This window comes from Drosophila serrata, unplaced genomic scaffold, assembly GCF_035046125.1.
Source record: "Drosophila serrata isolate PLE 108 unplaced genomic scaffold, ASM3504612v1 contig_23, whole genome shotgun sequence".
NCBI classification, from domain to species: domain Eukaryota; kingdom Metazoa; phylum Arthropoda; class Insecta; order Diptera; family Drosophilidae; genus Drosophila; species Drosophila serrata.
In genome coordinates this window covers 1075719-1091273 of record NW_028256921.1, presented here as the reverse complement: position 1 = coordinate 1091273, position 15555 = coordinate 1075719, and the positions used below count along the sequence as shown (strand labels likewise).

At 31.3% G+C, this 15555-nt stretch overlaps 1 protein-coding gene across 3 annotated transcripts in view; it reads left to right on the top strand.

Annotated features, from left to right (window-relative positions):
• The window catches only part of kirre (kin of irre), a 114842-nt gene that overhangs the window by 70297 nt on the left and 28990 nt on the right, over positions 1-15555 (top strand). The window contains exon 1 of one of the 3 annotated variants that reach the window (XM_086830319.1): positions 9670-9695. The exons of the other annotated variants lie outside the window; for them this stretch is intronic. The gene's annotated coding sequence lies outside the window, so the exon portion shown is untranslated. Of the gene's footprint in view, positions 1-9669; positions 9696-15555 lie in introns of those variants that run through there. 3 annotated transcript variants of the gene reach the window in all.

Here is a 15555-nt window from a genome sequence, read left to right as displayed (position 1 = left end):
TTTATATCTGAATGCTGATTATGTTTTGGCATAGAAAATTTCGAACTTGGGTTGGTTCTTTGGTTGGTTTTTCCGGCGGCTTCCGAAAAACAGCCGCACAATCGACGATGATTAATATGAACAATAGGTGGAAAGCGGCTAAATATGTGTGTATGCGGTGGCATCAAATTGAAAATCCAATAAAACACTCAATTTATTTAAATTGCATGCGATTGACAATCCGCAGAATTGAGAATAGGATGCACCCAGAACAGGCCACAGTGACCACAGGTACAATAACAAAAAAAATACAATAAGTAAAATACTATAAAAATACAACAGGAAATATTTATATACCAAATAAAAACATACTCATATATATAAAAACAAAAACGCAAAGCAACAGTATTTTCTCTAAAATTCCCAACTGGTTATTACATTAATATAATTAACTTTAAACTATGAAACAAAATTGGTACTGTTACAAAAGAAATTATATACAAAGAAAAAATACAACAACATTAAACTATTAAACAAAATTTCTAGTCTTAAAAAAAAAATTAACTAATTATATGAATGGGGGGAAAAATACAAAAAGTACAATACAATAAATATTAATACACCAAACAAAAAAAATCCCAATACTTTCCTTCAACTTTCCAACATTAAAATATGAAACAAAATTGTTTATCTTATAAAAACAAGCATATGCAAGTAATTTGTACTTAAACCTATTGATATTAAATTATAATACATGAAAGTAAAAAAAAATAAAAATACAACAAAAATATTAATACACCATAAAAAAATACCAACAAACATACATGTTTTTTCTCTAGAATTTCCAACTTTAAACAATTGAAAAAATTGTTACTTCTATAAAAAAGAAGTAGAAGAAAGTAATTTGAACTTAAACCAATTGATATTAAGCTCTAAGTTCATTATTTAACCGACAAAAATAATAATATGTACCATGTTTTAAATAAATTATAAGAATTGATATACAAATGAACCTAATCACTGATCGATTTAAATGATATATCTGTTGGTGTGTTGGTGAATCCTAACCCAAAAATTCATTTCATTTCATCCCATTTCACGGAGCTCTTCCTCCTTCATTTTTTTCGATATTTTTTTTTCGCTTTTTGTCTCCTGGGCGTTAGTCTCTGATTAGTTAAACAGGACACGTAACGCTTGCCACAGCAAAAGTGACAACAACACAATAACAACAACAGCAATGGGCAGAAAGAAGGGCAGAAACACTCGAATATGAATGACAAGCGGAATACAAAATGGAAAAATGCAAACGAAAAAATACAAAAAAATCAGAATACAACAACAAAGGAAGCATAAAAACAACAAGGGAAAAATTGGCAAATAAAAACGTAAGCAAATCAAAAATTTGAGGCAATCCGTAGAGTGCTTGAATTTCTTTTTTTTTTTGTTTGTGTATATAAAATCGAAGCTGAAATCCCTGACAGAGCGAAAAATCAGCTTAATCATAGGGAAAAATGTGAGAAAATATTAGTATCTTGGATAGAAATTAACGAAAAATAAATCAACTTTAAGCTGAACTAAAGAACTGTTAATGAGAAGCTATTTAAGTAGTTTAACTTATTGAATGTAACAAATTTATAAAGAACCTAATTAAAGTCACATTTTAACAACTGAAAACTATAATTTAGTATACAACATATTACTTTTTTTTTTGCCATATTATTTTCTATATATTTTCTTCTCTTAAAAAGAAAATTAGAACTTGCTTTTGACCAGCTTTCACTGAAGCTGTGTGTGTGTCCACCTTTTGCATTAAGCTGAGGCTTGGTTCGATGTCTTTGCAATGGTGGCAATTGGTGGGCGGGTTTTTTTTTTTGGAAGAGACACCCCTCAGCACTTAGGGAATCCCTGAGCACACAGCATTCGTCATAAAACATAACTCAGCAATTGCCCATGCCCCAATGAGCCCACGTACGCCCATCAATTGTCATTTTTATCAGCGTACCATGTCGCGAAATGTTGATTTTTTTTTTTCATATCTATATATATGTTTTTTTATTTCTTACCACTGAAAGAAAATTTATGGAAATTAGTTGGAAATTATCAATTAATAATGAGAATAGAAAACAAATGGGTAAAAATTCGGATTAAAAAGTATCCAATAAATAAGCTTTACAAGTCTCTAAGCTTGAATTTTTATTATAGAATTTTATTATTATTTTCTACTATTTTTTTTCTCTCAGTGTCTTTGTCTGGCTTTCTTTCTTGCTTTCACTTTGCTCGTCCTCCTGAAAGTAGGCTACAAAAAACGGGAGGGTCAGGAGGGTGGCACAAAGTGCGTATTATCGACGCCCCAGCATCGCCCCCTCCCCACCTTCCTCTTCCGCTCGCGCTCAGCTCCACTGCGTTTATGCGGTAAAAATTCATAAATATCATAAAATTGTATATAATGAAATCAGTATTTGCTCCGAAATCTCTATTTAATATATGTAGAATTTTAAAACATAAAATAAAAATTATTTAACTTCTTTAACCAAATTTTAAGTGTGCAAAAGTTATACAATTCAATTAATTACTATACCAAATTAATGTAAATTTGATTTATTAGCATTTAAAAAGTTATACCATACTTTGAACACAATTTTAAGGTTTTTAGAAACCCGGTTTCTTCTTAATTATTTTTAAAATCTTAAAACTAGGTCTTAATGTATGCCAAGCAATTATTTGAGATACCAAATTTATGGTACATTTTATTTTAAATTTTGTATTGGTCATTTTAAAGATATCTAAAAGCATTTGTTTTTAAATCAAAACTTTTGAAAATAATGCAATTCATTATTTGAGGTATCAAATTCAGTATAAATTTGTCTATTATACAGAATACAATTTTATTGATATTTTGTTTTTTAAATACCTGATTTTAACCCTGGCATAAACCTTGTATCTGCTGCCTTTGTTGGTAATGTTTCCGCCTGTGTTACTGCCAGAGACTCGCATTAAAATTTAAAAATGTGAGCACAAAAATTCATCTTTTTTGTCTGTTGCGGCCGTCAATTTTTTCTCCTTTATTTTTTTTATACCCCTACCATTATTTTTACCCCAACGCTTCACGGCTTTTGAAAGCAACAATTGCTTAAATATAAAAAAGATGTACTAAATAAAGCCGGAAAGTCTAAGAGAAGTTTCTTAAAGCCTTTAAAGCCTAGCTAAAGTGTTTATTTAACCTCTTTGATTTTTTTTAGTGTGATTTGATTTCTTTTGATGTTTTTCCCCATTGAATTTTCCTCGATTTGTCTCAGGTTTCAAATCTCTCTCTGTTGCTTTAGTTTCCGTTGCCTTAGTTATAGTTGCTCTAGGCTTAACTTGGCTAATCACAAGATTATTTTGGGCGGTAGTATGATGTGTGGGCGTGCCGGCCTCTCCCTCTCTCTCTCTCTCTCTCTGTCACTCTGTCTATCTATCTCTGTCTGTCTGGGCAATTCAAGTTAAATTCAACATCAAAGCTGGCAAGTTAAGGTTAAATGCCGTAGCGTGGGTTTGCCTTTTGTTACGCTTCAAAAGATTATTTAAATTCAACTTTAACTTTATGAATTGATCTTGATTTTCAACACCAAAAAAGTGCAAAATGTTAAATGTATTTATTTTCTAACAAAATTAGCTAGAGTTAAGAGTTAAAGATGTATTTAATACCATTCGCTTCGATGCAGGAAAACTTTGACCAACACAAACTGTTTTCTTAGGAAAGCCTGAGGCATTAAGTAGGAGGAATATCTATAGAGATACAGCACACATATGGTTATTGTTCAAGCCAGCTTTTCTTGTTTGCCTTCTCTGTGGGTTTTTTTTTTGCAACTCCTAATTTCCCTTGAATGCCGGGCAGAAAGGCATATGTACATTTTTCCTAGATCCTGCTCCGGGTTCTACTCCTACTCATGCTCATCCTCCTGTTCCTATTCCTATTCCTACTTCCAATCCTGATCCTTCTTCTGTTCCTACTCCTACTCCCACTCCTACTCCTCCTCCTCCTCCTACTCCTACTGCCAATCCTCCTTCTACTCCTACTCCCAATCCTGCTCCTGCTCCTCTTTGCTGTCCTATTTGTCAGGACGTGAAACAATCATAGTATCCAGCCCAAAAGAAACACCCATCCACTTGACAGGCTCTGCTCTCTGCCTCGTTCTTGGATTGCAAACCAGACCAGATCCTTGTTGCATACATTTGCTGTGCCATTTTGGGGCCCAGGACATTCCCCTCTCATCCTGTGAAAAATTCATTGAATCATTTGACAAGACAGAAAACGCATTGCAAAGGGGTGGCAAACGAGGGGGGTAATGATAACCAGGCCTAGAGCAGATAGTGGCGCTAACATTTAAGCTTACCAAAACTGGCCATGGTTTCCCCCTCACTACACACTCCTCTACCCACCGGACTTGTTATGAGCATTACTTTTGGGAATGGTATGAGGAGGGGGAAGGGGGGTGTGTGTGTGTGTGTGAGCCTCTTCTGAAATATTGCGTATACGCAGTGGGGTGAGGATGAAAAGGGGAGCAAGGAACAAGGAGGCAGGGAAATGCACAGGAAAAAAGAGCTGGTATATTTTTAAAACTATTTTTTACTTAATGTTCAAATAACTCACCTTATTTTACATTTTTTAGCTGCATTTATGATTAATTTAGTTGCATTTTAATATTATGTTCAAGCAATTTATTCAATTTTTAGTCTTTAAAAGAATTTTCTATTCATTATTTAATTATTTATTAAATAAAGGAAACAGAGAGTTGCTGAGGAAACAAGAGCTTAATTATTTTTTAAATATGTTTTAAATATTTTTTTTAATAGTTTTTACTTAGTTTTTAAATAACTTACCTTATTTCTTATTATTATGCTGCATTTATGTTGAATTTAATTATATTCTAATATTATTTTCATTAGATTTATTAAGGTTTTTTAACATTAAAAGCATTTACTGTTTTCTGTATATACTAAAAATTTATTTTGTAAATTTTATAAAAATTTAAGCTCATGTACAAACATTTAAAATGATGTTTTTGATATATATTATATTTCAAAATAATTTTCTGTGTGTTATTTTTTCATACATTTAAAAAATCATCTTTTTCTAAGGATTTATAATCACAAATTTATAATTTTCGAGAACAAATAATATATTTTTCCAAATAAAGTCTTCGTCTCAATGCGATTCCTTCTAAAATATAACGTATACGCAGTGTAGGAGGCCTGAATCATATAAGTTTAAAGATTTTAAAACAGAAACTTATGATTACCTTGCAGTTTTTCAAGCAGATTTAAGAGAAATTTTCAAAAGAACTACATTCCATTCAGGTTTAGATCTTCGTCTCAGTGTTTCTCCTTTGAAATATTTCGTATACGCAGTGTAGGTACCTAAAACATATAACATTAAAGGTTTTAAAATCAAAACTTATGGCTACCTTAAAGGTTTTAAAGTATAAATAGCATATATTTCCTAACGAAACCACTTTTTTTAAGGCTTTGAAGTTTTTCTCTGTGTTTCACCTTTAAAAATATTGCGTATACGCAGTGTGGTGACCTAAAACATATATCATTAAAGGTTTTAAAATTAAAACTTATGTCTACCTTACAGTGTTTAAAGTAGAAAGAAGATATATTTCCTGATGAAGCCACTTTCTTTGAGCCTTAGAAGTTTGTCTCAGTGTTTCTTCTTTGAAAAATTGCGTATACGCAGTGTTGGGGTCTCAAAATGTGGTGCAAAAATCGGGGTTGGTGGGTATTTTCCATGTTTTTTTTTTTGTTTTCCTTTTTAATACCGTGCTTGTAGGGAAAACTAACGATGCCCCAGTCACGACTTTGGACATCCTTATCAGCTGCAGCTGGGAAAGCAAACCCAATGCAGTCACAGAACAATTTTGCACATTGGAATGGGGTTAAAGTGTGTGTGTATTTCGGAGGCTTTGGAAAATGTTGTATAGATGGTTTTGAGTTTCATGAGTCCCCCGTGGAAGGGAAATGCTGCTCTATTTTTGGCCAAAAACTGTAATTATTAATGAGAATTCCGATACTAGGGGTCAGAGGGAAATCAACAGGGGAAAATGATTAAAACAGGAGGAAAGTCGAGGGAAATGAGTTCTTTAACAAAAATGTACTTTAAAATTGTTAATTGTACATCTTAAAATATATACAGGTTATTATTTATAAATATTAAAGTTTATATAATATTAAATACATAAAATTGGTTGATAAAAATTTATTAAACCAATTTCTTGACCAACAATTGGAGGGGAAATGCCTTCAAATTTCCACCTCACACGAGTTAATTTCCTGTTCAATATCCTCTAATCAGTCTCGAAAAGTGTGCTACTCGTGTTGCCATTTCCTGAATGCCTTCAAAAAAAAAATATATATATATAAATAAATATCAGCTAAGTGTATATATATCGAAGCTATCAAAATTCATTCTTTATAGGCAAAAGCCAAGAGGGTGAGGCAATTGCTTGGCACATTTATATTTATCAAAATCGCTTTTCCCCCAGTTTTTTTCCTTGGCTTTTCCGAATATTGTTTTTTTTTTTTGTGCTACCCTCCCACGTGACATAATTAGGAAAGTGAGAGCAGTTTAGGCAGGGTATATCGGGGGGGAGGGGAAACATGTTCCTGGCATTACGGGCGTAAAAATATTAATTTCGACTTAAATGAAAAATTATGCTCCATTTGAGTGCCGACGTAGCAAATAAATTTTTGCACATAAATTTTCAGAACGCTAATAACAATAATAATAATAATCAGCAAGCATTACGAGGAGGAGAAAATGGAGGAGGCGTTTAAATATATATGTTTTTATATGTATATATATTTATGCAGGTAGAAAAGTTGTGGGGGGGAAATGGGGGCTAATGCCCTGCTATCGTTGGGCGATTAAATTTTTGTTATTAATTAGATGCGCCTGGGCGTCGTGTAATAATTCACAGCTCCATTTATACATACAAACACGCACTTAGGAATTACATATACATAATATATATATGTATATATATATATAAATATAAATATACATAGATTCTGTGCATATGTGACCGTGAGTTGTAAATGTGTTGGGCATTAGTGAAAGTTTATGTATGAATCATTGGGTAATTAAAGCACTAAAGCCGAAAATGGAACCTTAAATCATAAATGCGAACATTGAATTTGCAGCAATTAGGAGCGATAGTCAAGCGTATAATCGAAATGATAATGTAAATCGATACGCAACTAGTTATTATCAATATAGTAATATAAAGAAACTTATTCTTACTATATTAATATATACAAAAGTTCTGAGATTCTATAAAAATGTATAATAAACGAACGAATATACAAATTGATGGTAAACGCTTTCTTATCTAAAAGAAAATCATTACAAATCCTAAGAATACAAAAATCGATGGAAATTATTTTGTAATCAATAACAAAAAACGTTGTAAAAAATTACTTATAATAGAAAATCATGAACAAAATCAACAAAAACTTTTTAAAAAACTTGTATAAGATATAAACAATTGCAAATCATAAACGAAATCATTAATCGATTGTAAACGCTTAGTGATCGATAACAAAAAAATGTATAATTTTAATTTGGAGTAATTATTAAAGGAATTAACAAATAACTCTCTGTTATTTAAATAGATACAAAATTATTAAAATTTATAAACAATTTATATATATTTATATATAGAGTACATAAATAATAGAAAATCCATATGCTATAATCTGTACAATAAAAAAGAAATTGAAATGGCAATCTCACTTCGTCTGCCAGGCAAATGTATTTCTGCCGCAAAATTGAACAGTTTTTCCAGCGTTTTGTGGCATCAGTCTCATATCACATTCACCCCATACACACACACACACACACACACACACCGTCCCCCTCTCCATCCCCCCTCAGCCAATACACTGCCACCCACCGCCGGCAGCGTCTATCAATTTCAATTGCTGTTACTGCCGCCGGCAGTGTAATCAGTTTTTCGCTTATTGCCGCTAACTTTGCCCGCACACAACGAGGTCAAATCAGACACGACACGCCCACACAGAACCCCAGTTTGTACCTCCCCCGTTCCCCGTTCCCCTACCTCCTCTAGGCCCAAAAATCCAACCAATTTTGAAAGGTTCTCATAGCGCCAGAATATCGGGGATAATTGAGCTATGGTCAAAAATAATTCAAATTTTCACCTTTAATTAAGAGTTCACTATTTGTGTTGTATACCTTGAAGAAAATGTAGCCATGAATTATTATTTATGGAATTTTTGTACTGTTTTAAATGATAAATTTAAAATATATTACTTCAATATACAGTTTATGATTGCTTTACTCGTATCTTCTGATTTATTTTTTACTTTTTATGAACATTTAATTATATTTTATATATAAATACATGATACAATTGGTAAAGACTTACCGCAATGTTGTTCTTTTTCATCATTGCTTAATTCCTTCGAGGGTTTCCATGGTATCATCGAAATGAGCTTCTTCCTGGTCACTTCCAGATGTATTGATTATCATTACCACGATCACTATAGATGTAAACACTGGAGAGGCCACGGACAGTCTGAGGCCAGCGAGACGCTAGTGCCCTGTATTTATAGTCCCCGAGGGAAGAGAACAGAGAAAGTGAGATTGAGAGAGAAGGAGATGGCTCAAGAGAAATGCAGAGAGAGATAGAGAGAAAGCGGTATCTCTAGACATGCACAGAGAGGGATGGACATACCAGGAGAAAGAAAGAGAAACATAACAAAGAGAGAGATGTCAATGCTGATCATTAAGTGAGAGAGAGAAAGAGAGAGAGAGAGAGAGAAAGAGAGAGAAAGAGAGAGAAAGAGAGAGAAAGAGAGAGAAAGAGAGAGAAAGAGAGAGAAAGAGAGAGAAAGAGAGAGAAAGAGAGAGAGAGAGTGGAAGAGATATCTCTGTAGATTCTCAGGCAAACCGAAAAATATAAATTTTAAGAGATAGAGAGAAAGCGGGACACAGAGATTAACAAAAAGAGTCAGAGAAAATAAGCGAAAAAGAGTAAAAGAGATACAGGAAGTGAAAAATTAAATAAATAAATAATATTTTACGCCCACAGCTTATGATTCATTTCATATTTCATTGTGTTTATCATTTACTTCTCGTATACTCTTTTAAATAATATATTATATATACTTTCTGATTGTTGTGGCCAAGTTCTTTATGTTTATACAATTTTGGTTGCTTGTATTTCCGGTCCATTTTTTGTGCTTTTTGTGCCTTTACCATTTTGGCGAGAAATGCAAATTAAATCAATTTTTCGTTTACCCATCTCACACTCACTTTTATGGTTGTTGTAATTGCAGTTTGTCAATTACTTTGATGTTGTTGTGCCAGTGACTGTTGTTGGTGTTTTTTTCATAAAAAAACAACACAAGAGAAACAAGAGCCGAATTCAGAAATAACAAAAATATATACGAAAATAAAACTAGAAAATAAATATGAAAATAAAATAGGAGGAAAAAATTGGAAAATAAAATAGAAATAAGCAAATCAAAAATGTTTAAAATAAAATGCAGGAAAAATTTATATAAAAAATATCTAACTATAACCATGAATTTTTATTTGCCATATCTGTTTACCTTTCCTTTTTCTCTCTATTTTCAGGTGAGTTGACAAACAGAGATTTCGAGTGCTTTTTTCTGGCTCCCCCCTGTGTGTGTGTATATTAATTAAATAAGTGAGTGTATTTCGATACTTTGGTAATTAAGTAAATGTCAAAGGGGAGTTGCAAAAATAAAATAAAAAGAAATAAAATATATATATAGAGAAAACATTTACGCAAAATATATGTACATTTTTATACGATTTATTTGATACTTTTTATACACTATGCCTTTTGCCTTTTCTATTTTATTTCCAAGACAGAGAGATGCGGCATGAGGTGAATTCATTTTTAATTAAAAACCTGCCACGCCCACCGCAAAAAAAGTAAAACAAGAGAACAAACTATAACGACTGGCGATAGAATATAAGTAGTATAAACCGAAAATCCAAAAGCCCCCCTTGTTTCTGTTTTTTTCGTATTTTTGTGTCGACTTTTCCATTTCTGCATATTTTTCATCTCCAGTCAAATTCATTTCAATTAGAAAATATTTCAGCTGCACTGGAAAGAAATCCACTGGAAAATATTAAATATTGATAAATCAATTTAAAAATAATAACAAGTAATAAAAATATAGTTTAGTTTTTCTACAAAAAAATACATTTAATTCCAAGTGTTTTGTTGAAAAGAAATAATTACATTACAGTTTCTAAAACAATAATTAATTAGAGAAACTTTAAAACTAAATTAAACTTGTATACACTTAAAGGGAAAAAAACTATTTTCTATTATTTATATTATTTAGAATTAATTTTCAAATTAACTTCTAAATAAAATTAGAAGTGTTTCTGGATTTTTTTTCAAACATTTCTTCTTTTGATTCGTCTCCTATTTTGTATATTTTTTTCTTATTTCTGCGATAGCTTTTCATTTGGCAAGGCCACCCCTTTTCCTACCCTCAATGAAGCACTTTCTGGCTTAATACCTTCCTAATTGAAAGTTGCAAAAATTACAGGTGAAACGTAGAGAGAGAAAGAGACGAGCTATAAGCCAAGAGAAAGAGCTTGGAAAAGTTTTTTTTTGTTTTGCCCAGCAAACCGCAAATAATAACAAGAAGAAGTAGAGAAAAAAAAAACAAAAGCAACGGTAAAAGGATACGAGGAAAATTGAGGAAAATGGTTAGAGCCAAAAGAGGAAAAAACCGAGCTATAGACTAGGAAAATGCCACAGAGCCAAGCGAAAAAATAGAAAATAAAAAGAGTTTTTGCTAAAAAAATAATCATTAAAGAAATGGTATATTTAAATTAAAAAAAACTTCAAAATGAAATAATTCAAAAGAGTGCTTCAAGCTTAACATTTCTAAATAAAGCCAAGGAGCTAGAATTTCCTATAAATATAATTATATATAAATATATAATATATAAAAACTATATAATATATATAAAACAAATATTTATGTCTTAGCTTTAGGGAACCAAGCTCGCAATTGCGTCGAAACCCTGATATTCTATTGACTATTAAGGCCATTTAATTAAGTAGGCGTGGCAATTGATTATAATCGTCTGGCTCCTAAGCGAACAACAAACAAATCAAAAATCGAAATCCAAATCCAAATTGATTGCCAAATCAAATCAAAAAACAACAAAAAAAAAAAAGAAAAAAGGAAAACCAAACACGCATGCCCTTTTCGTCGGCCATTTTGTACATAAAATTTCTTGTCTAGGATTTTTCCTCTTGGCAACAGCAACAAGCAAAAGCCTTAATAAATTATTTATAAGCAATTCGAAACCATTCCGACTTTCTTTCCCCCAATTAATTAATTTCGCCAAATAGTCATGGCCAAATAATAATCGGAAATTCATTTTCACGCCCAGCGGCCACTGGAATATTTTCCATAAGCTGCCAAATCGAAATTGAATTCATTTCTTTGGGTAAATGTGCCGCAAGCAAAGTTCAACAGTAAACTTCTTTTAATATTTAAATAAAAAATTTGTTCTTAAGTCTATACAAAATTTTCTTAAGTTTTAAATTTTATTTTAAAGAAATTAATATATATTGGATAGAATATTGGCATTATTGCTTGAATAGCTTCGAGAAATAAATAAGAAAGTATTTTCAATTTCCATATTAAAAAAATAATAATAATAAATATATAAATATTAGATAGAATCTTTACAATTTGAATATTTATTTTCATATACATGATTAAATTAATATAATAAATTAATAAATAAAATAAAATTCCCCAATAAATAAACCATTTTTAAATCCTTTAAAAGTGAGTAAAACCTTTTTTATCATCAAGTAAAAAAGAACTAAATAAATACTATAAGATATCCATAAAGTATAACATAAATTTCTCCCAGAAATTAAAATATATAAAAATTTCGAAAGCTCATAAAATTATCTTAAATATTGTTAAAATTTTACTTACTAATCTATCAAAATAATAACTTTATTAATTATAAATAAAAGTATTCTTCAAATATTAATAAAAATTTCTCCAACTTGTTCTTCAATTTTCCTTTCATATTTCTAATCAGTCAAGAATATTTTCCCATTTTCCTTTCCATTTTCCATTACTCCCACATCGCCCCGGGGCTAAATTATTTACTTCAGCACTTCTGTTTGGGTTTATTCAATAAATTAAGTGATTAATTGTTAAGGAACATCGTCCCAGGCATTGGGCCTTTTTCCTTATGCTTTTCCCTTTTTCCGTTTTCCCTTCAATTGCCAAAAGTCAACAAGAATCGAAAACTTTTCAAATTGTCATAATTATTCAAAATTGTTTTCTGCCCAATTTGGAATGGAGAATGGTGCCTTTTTGGCTTTTCTAGCCTGATTTCTAGTTGCCATTTTTCGTTTGCCCTTCCTTTTATTTTATTATTTTGTTTTTTTTTTATAGCTCTGCCGTGGAGCTATTTCAGAAATGTTTCCCTTGTTTAATCACGCCTCGAATATTTTGTTGCCTTTGATTAATGGCTCGCTTTTGCCAGAGCAATTGTCAACAATTTTTGTTTGTTGCTGTTGTTAGAATAAGGAAATATAAATAAATAGAAACACACAGAGGGCTGGAAAACGAGAAAAATAAAAATTTAGAAAGGAAAAACCGTGTGTTGCCAAGAATTTCTGTGGCTCAGCAAAGAGACAAGCGACAATGAGACAAAATTGTCGCAGATTTTTCTCTTTCTTCCAGACGCCGCTTTTTTCCCCTAAAATATGCAATACCAAAGGTTGAAAATAGCTGTGGAGGGGGAGGGGAAGGGTGGATGGAAAAATGGGGAAAATGGAAAAGAGGGCTAGGCATGCCAAAGGTAGCTGCCAATTTATTTTCTTGGCTGATTTTGTCTCTCCTTAACTATACTTTTGGCGGAGAATATTCGAATTTGAACACAATTTTGAATAAAAATTATATTTAATTTAACAAATATTTTTTATATTAATATATAATATAATAATATATTACTTTGATATATTGAAATCTTAGAAGTCGATAAATATCGCCTCGAAAATTAAAGTATCGATATTTTTAAAAATATACAAAAAATACTTATATTGAAAAGATTAATATCTCATATTTGAAATATTTTTCAATAGTCTTATTTTTAACCATTCTTTATGTATTGATATATCGGTTCTAATATATATCGCAATGGTAAAATATTGTTAAATCTAATTTATATATAAATATTTTTCAATATTATAGATATTATTCATATATTATCGGTTCAAAAATCCTTTTTTTTCGTATCGCCATGTTAAAATATTGTTTTATACATCGATATTCACATATATTGTTTTGTTTATATATTGCAATGGTTAAATATTAAATTGAATGTATATCGCTTTCAGGTTAAATTTTCGTTCACAATATACTGGAAATTTTTATATGCTTGTAATCGCTTATCGATAAAACCTCTTGACACAATCCTAAGCCCAGAACGCTCTTCAATTAATATTCAATAAATCAACTGTTAACTATTTATTGTAAAATTACTAATTTTAATCATTATTCTAGAGTATTCTTAGCTCAATTTCTCTTTGGTCCCATTTTTTGTCCTGTTATATATTCCTTTTTTTTGCAACTTGGTTTCTCTTTATTTTTATCGCGACATTTTGCTGCAGCGACTTATGCAAGAGGGGGGAAATGTTGGAGGTTTCGGAATTTCTGCATAAATCGCATTGATACGTTTACAGCAGAAACGAAAAGCGAAAAAATGGAAAGGAAAATGTGTGTGTAGCGCCGAGGAATTTTCCTTTGTGTTCCCGTGGTAGTCTTGGCCACGTTTTATGGCCCCTCGCCCCACCCCCCTCTTAACCCTGTGGCATCTCTCTGGCAGTCTGCTTAACCTGCACGTGATGGAGAGAAGGAATCGCTATCCCCAGCTGAGCCCAGGACGTGTCCGCCTAGCCTAGGACTCTCAGATACCAAATGCAACTTCAATTTGGAACTCAGATGGGAGACACTCGAAAAAAACACAAAAAAATCACTAAAAATAACATAAAACTCCTTGAAAAGATTAAAACTTAAATAAAACAAGTCTTAAAACCTCAAAAAATATGTTAAAATATTTTCCATTCAAGATATTACTTCTCAGAAATTTACGTTTTTCGTTTACACATTATTTTCCTCAGTGCTTAATGGTTAGTTTTCCAGAATTCTGGCTTCATGTGAGTTCTTATGACAAATGGGGCAAAATTCATGATTCAAGAGAGCTGAAAATAAAGGAAAATTTGTGGGGGAAAAACTATTGCCAGAAACTAGACACAAATTTTATAAAAAGAGAAAAATGCCTGCACATAGAAAATTTAAAAAAAGCTATACTAAATTTCTTTTTAAAGGTATTGAAATATAGTTTCTTTTAAAAACTTCCCTAAATTAAATTATTGAATTTATCAAAACTTTTTATATTTATTTATACATTTTTCATTCTATTTAAATGTTTCCATAAATATTTCGTCTGTAAATGGTTTAGAAAATTCATTTTATAATCAATTATTTAACGCAGTTTGCCTTTGAATCAATCCAGTTAAAGTTTCAGCTGCGTCCCTGATCTAGCCCAATTAATTTTCCTTTAAGCCAAGCCAAGACAAACTTTTCTTTTAGCCAAAAGTTCCCCAAAAAACTCCCCCACTGATTGACTGCCAAAAGCGAATAATTCAAAGTTCCTCTCAAACTTTCCCTTTTGTTGCCCCCATTTCTTTTTTGTTTATTTATTTTGCTTTTTGTTGTTGGCTTTTCTTTTGGCTTTTCCTGGAACTGGGCCTAGAATTTATTTTTATGACTCACGCACTTTTGCGGCTTCCGCTTAGCTGCTGCTCCATCAAAATGGAGCCATCAACACCTGCTTAGAGCCAGAGAAAAACTGGAGAAAATGAAGCCGGCAAATCAGGGAAAAATCTGGTGAAGAGAGAGAAGATGGAAAACTGGGGAAAATTTTGCGGAGGAAGTGAAAGTGAAAGGACCAAAGCGAGTAATATTTATTTCGAAGGCTCAGAAAAACTTCGCTTTGAGTTATGGCCGGCAGTCGGCGCGAAACTCAATTTGAATAAATTGTTGAAACAAATTTCAAATGCACACACACAAGCAAGTAAACACTGAAAGAAATCTTGAAATTAATTAAGGCAATGAGAAGGTAGACTTTACAAGTTTCTGTGAAAGAAAATACAACATGTTGGAGAACATAACAAAGGATTTCTTATACTAACTTTCACCATAAGTAGGAAATACATTATTTTTTAAGAAAATATATTTTTTATAAATGTCTAGGACATTACATCATAAATATTGATATTTAAAATTCGTTTAAATTCTTTGTTTCAAACGTTACAACACATGTTTTTCGTTTTGCTTAGCTTAAGTCTCTTTAATTTATATTATTCTACTTAAAAATACTTTTAAAATTGATATAAATAAATATTTTATTTATTTCTCATCATCATATAGTATTCATCAATTTTTAGAATTCTTTATAAAATTATTTATATAAATTTG